Raw genomic sequence first — 5,572 nt, forward strand, 5'->3', positions numbered from 1 at the left:
TAACTATACAAACCTTTAGATCTGCTACACGTGTAAACCACACTCACTCACACTCCAAATAAAGCAACAAAAATTCTTACAGTGATTGTTGGTAATAGTACCAAAACCCGCATGCCAGTATTCTAAATAAAGGATAAACCAAATGTAGATATTTGTAAACAAATAGGAACATTTAAATAAAGAAAAAATTAAAAAAAAAAATCTTAAGAATTTTGAAAAACTTTGAAATTTTGAATTCTGAAATTTGTCGGTTTTACAGCTGTTCAAAGTTTTGTGGTACCTTTTTTTCAAAAAAATATAGCTATTGAACTAGGCAATGGGTGATTGATTAGTTCACTATAAACTTGACTGTAAAACCTAATGTACCAGTTTTAAATTTGTTCGTTTTTTACATTCATTTAATTCTTGCTTTATATTATTTTGCATTACTTCATCGTTCTCTGGTATCCCCATTATGGATATCAGTAGTATGTTGGTTGGGGTCCACTGGCCTTCTTTATAGATCGGATACTTCGGGATTACTAAACGAATTACAATCAAATATTGCTACAGCCCCTAAGGGCCACACAAACCTATTTGAGCTATTTATTTTTAGAGACCAGTACAAAAATTTCAATCAAACTCAAAAGATATTGGGAACTTCTGTATCGGGGAATTACCGTTCTCATGTACACCACGCGGTTTAGAGCCGTCGAAAGCGCCGCCAACGGCTCCTTCGCGTGACACTGTAACAACGCACTTCGTGCGCGAAATACAATTAACCCTTTGCGGTCCAATGTCGAGTGAGGCTCGACAAAAATGTACTGAAATCAGAAAATTCGGACTGCAAAGGGTCAATGATCGCGTAGTATAGGGAAATTTTTTCCCTAGGCTTTAAACTCTGTGACGACACTGAGAAAAATGAGAGCTACTACAACCGTGATCTTTTCGGAAGAGCCGCATCATACAATCATGATTGAACTTCTCTTGGTAAGTTCGTTTAATCATTAATTATACGTATCTCTCTCGTCGTATCACAACAACGATATAACGATGTTAGACGTGGTCGTGTTGTCCATATCTCGTAGAGAAAGAGGTTTGATGCAAATACGTTTATCAACTACCGCGACGCGTATCGATATCTCTTGTTGGTGGTATCGCAGCGATGAATGCATTGTTGCTTTCTTCGCCGTCCATAGAGGTTTATCGTAACAGTAATTAGCTGCATACGGTCGATAACACGGGGAGTGACTAACGATCTCGCCTACTCTGATAGTCTGCAATGGACAAGAATAGAAAAACAAAACAAATAATTGGATGTTTTCGACGAAACTGTAGAGGTCTATTTGACCAGTGTTTCTCAATGGTTTTTTAACTTGTAGCCCCCCTTTCAAGTTTTATTTATAAAGTGTAAGAGATTTATTGTACGAATGCTAACACAGTTGAAAACTAAGCTATTGGCTGGAGAATACTAATTAACAGCCGAATACTTAATAACTAATTCTAACTAAGATTAACTAAAGGCTAACTACCCAAATACCACAGGGACGTCTTATGTACGTCCATAAGACGTCCGAGGGACGTCCAGCGTGGACATTCTATGTACGTCCCTGGGACGTCCGATGTGGACATTCCCAGAACGTTTTCTGTACGTCCTCTGTACGTCCATGGAACGTCCGGTACTATCTGGGATAATAATATTAATTAATTAATTAATTAATTAATATTAATTTACAATTGTAAATAGTGTATTTTATATTCGGAAAAAAATATTCTGTTCTACATATTGAATAAATATTATATTATAAATAATATTAAATTATAATATTTATTTTGTTTAAAAAAAAGTATTTTTCGCTAAATCTAGAAAGTTCAGAGCGGACATCCCTGGGACGTACAAAATTTAGGTCCCATAGACGTTCGTAGGACGTTCCAGCCGGACGTCCGACAACGGACGTTTGGACGTAAACTGGACATAAAATGGACGTCCATGGGACGTCCGGTGCTATCTGGGTAACTCATAACGGATGGCTCGTACAACGAACGGCGGCGCACACTGCAGCGCCTCAAGCGGCACGGTTTATAACAGTGCACGACCTCATATGAAGCACCACCTCCTGCATCCCCACTACTGGTCTAGGCTCGACGGCCGAGCCGGCGATCGTACGCGCGACGTTGTTTCTCACAAGGAGAGTACAAGACCTTCAACTCACCAATTTCATTGAAACTTTGTACACTTATAGATTTCGCTCCTCTGATTACAAATATATACCAATATAGGGACAGACACTCAATAGTTCTTGAGATATTTGTAATTAAAGTTTTATTATTACCTTGATGTACGAGTTTAGTTGTAGCAATCGTCAACTGTAATGGTGGCGCACCGGTAGAGTACCAGATTCGTACGCCGCTGACCATGGTGTTCGAATCCTTCCCGGTAAAAGCTTTTTTTTTGTTCTAATTAATTTTTCTTTCGTTGGGCTCATACTATGTATCCCCCACAGAATCTTCGTGCGTTATTTCTTTGCTTCGTCAAACTTCTCGTCTTACGTTTATGGTGACTGTTTATATTATTGTTAGAGCCGATCAGGCGGCTTGCACGCATCGAAATGAATTCTTTTCGATTACTTTATAATATATTATCCATTTTTTCATTTAATTTTGTTTTTTTGGCGCGTTGGACGGAGGATTAATATTTTTACTATATTGTTTACCATTTTGAATGTTCGTGTATGAAAATGAATTAATTAAAACAAAAAAAAAAACTTTTACAAGGAAGGATTTGAACCCCGGTCAGCGGCGTACGAGTCTGGTACTCTACCGGTGCGTCACCATTACAGTTGACGATTGCTGCAACTAAACTCGTACATCAAAGTAATAATAAAACTTTAATTACAAATATCTCAAAAACTATTGAGTGTCTGCCCCTATATTGGTATATATTCGTAATCGGAGGAGCGAAATCTATAAGTGTACAAAGTTTCAATGAAATTGGTGAGTTGAAGGTCTTGCATTCTCCTTGTCAGGGACGTACTACAATAGATATGTCGGGTTTCACCCACGTGAGTAAAAATTTCCTTGCGCTGTCAGTATTTTTTATTTTTACAGATAAATAAAGTTATTAATATTATGTTTAGGTTTATAAACACCTTTTATATATACATATAATAACCGTAATATATGATATAATCATTGCAATTTTGTCAATAACTTCCCACATCATACAAGAGGTATTATTGTTTATAAACCTAAACTTAATATTAATAACTTTATTTATCTGTAGAAATAAAAATACTGACAGCGCAAGGAAATTTTTACTCACGCGGGTGAAACCCGACATATCTATTGTAGTACGTCTCTGAGAAACAACGTCGCGCGTACGATCGCCGGCTCGGCTCGGGAGTCAAGCCTAGACCGGTAGTGGGGATGCAGAAGGTGGTGCTTCAGGAATCGGGCTGAAATGTGCAAGTAATTCCGAGCACTGGTTTACAACATGCATAAAGGCTGTTTTACAAAATACAGGGTGTTCCAAAAATTTTGTAACACCTTGAAAGGGGTGATTCGGGAGGTGATTTGAAACAACTTTTTCCTTAGCGAAAATGTTGTATATACGAGACTTCGTTGAGGAGATATAAACGGAAAACACTGACCAATCAGGGCGCGCGTATACCGTTGGAGTATGCCGCCTATCGCGTAGCATACGCTCAAACGGCATACTCGCACTCTGATTGATCGGGGTTATTTGTTAATATCTGCTTAACGAAGTCTCGGACAACATTTTCGCTAAGGAAAAAGTTGTTTCAAGTCACCTCCCGAACCACCCCTTTCAAGGTGTTACAAAATTTTTGGGACACCCTGTATAAGTAGTGACTGTATAGTGTAGTGACTGTTTACATACGACATGTTATATTATGTGACAAAGACACACTGATACTAGATGTGTAGCAAAGTACGATGATACACAACAGATAATAAAATACACAAATATGGAAAAATGACGTATATTATTTCACGATAAAAAAGAAATAAAGTAAAGAGTACCGAAAATAATAAATATCATGTAACAATGTAGTTATGACAAGAAGTAGATCTTACAAAAAATGTTTTCGAAGTGTACGCCTCCGATGTTTCTGAAACTTTGCATACGTATAGAACATCGAAAACTATTCGACAAGTATCTTTTTATTTCGGCCCGTCTTCATACTTAAAAGGTGAAACGATCTCTAAAGAAGGAAACCTAGTTTATAGAAAATCAAAATTTTCGATTTTTTTTGTATAAATCAATAGTAGTATTCATATAGAATATACGTCTGAAGTTATACATACATATAGCCGACATTTGAAGTGTGTCAATAACTATACAGAGTGTCCCAAACATGTTTGGAGACTGTAGGTGATCAAGTTTCATGGAAATCGTATTTTTTATACTTTCAGCTATACCTATTTTTACACTCAACAATAACAAGCGTTACACACTATCGTTAATATGTACATCTTTGCACTAACTTGTGTATACTATAATATTTCTCATAATTTATTTCTAGGTTCATTTTTATTCTATAAATAAATAATTTTCAAAGTACATCCAAATCGGATCATATTGAATTCACTGTGTTGAATTTCTAAATTTTTAGTTCAGATTTAGAATCAAAGCCTTGAAAAAGTCTTGTATACCAACCCAAATAGCACCGGACGTCCCATGGACGTCCATTTTATGTCCAGTTTACGTCTAAACGTCCGACGTCCGTTGTCGGACGTCCTTAGGACGTCCATGGGACGTAAATTTTGTACGTCCCAGGGATGTCCGCCCTAAACTTTCTAGATTTAGGGAAAAATACTTTTTTTTAAACAAAATAAATATTATTTATTAATATTATTTATATTAAATATTATTTTGTAGCGGCTAGCGCGCACCGAAAATAACGGTTCACGTGCAAACAGCTAGAATGGTTTACGACAAGCAAACGACGAAGGTATTTTTGAGAAAGCCGTATTTTTCCGTTATTAACAGATGTTCGTTTCCTCACGACAATTAGCTACGGCCTCAATAGCATATTGCAAATGTCGTAAACCATGGGTTTTCCAAAGAGCTGCCAGGCAAAGTCAAGCAACCCTCAGCGGGTGACGACGCGAGGCCTGAGGCCCGGCGGAAATCCCGCTGCATTGCCAAATTTCCAACGGTGGTACTCCCCCACCTCAGCACACCCCATTCCCGGGGAGACGCGCTAAGGCCGCAAGGAAGTGATGGTGCGTAAAGAAATTTTAAGGACGATCAGTCTTTAACGAGTTGTCCTGTGGAGTTGACTAGTGGTCAAGTTCGACCGTTAGAAGTCGAGAATGAAAAAATCATTGGAAATATAAACACCTAATTATTCCTTCACCTTAACGACCTACAATTTATAATATAATATTTATTCAATATGTAGAACAGAATATTTTTTCTGAATATAAAATACACTATTTACAATTGTAAATTAATATTAATTAATTAATTATGGACGTACAGAGAACGTACAGAAAACGTTCTGGAAATGTCCAGCACCGGACGTTCCATGGACGTACAGAAAACGTTCCTGTTCCTGTGCTATGTGGG

This window comes from Hylaeus anthracinus, unplaced genomic scaffold (genome assembly GCF_026225885.1).
Source record: "Hylaeus anthracinus isolate JK02 unplaced genomic scaffold, UHH_iyHylAnth1.0_haploid 3, whole genome shotgun sequence".
In the NCBI taxonomy this organism is placed as follows: Eukaryota; Metazoa; Arthropoda; class Insecta; order Hymenoptera; family Colletidae; genus Hylaeus; species Hylaeus anthracinus.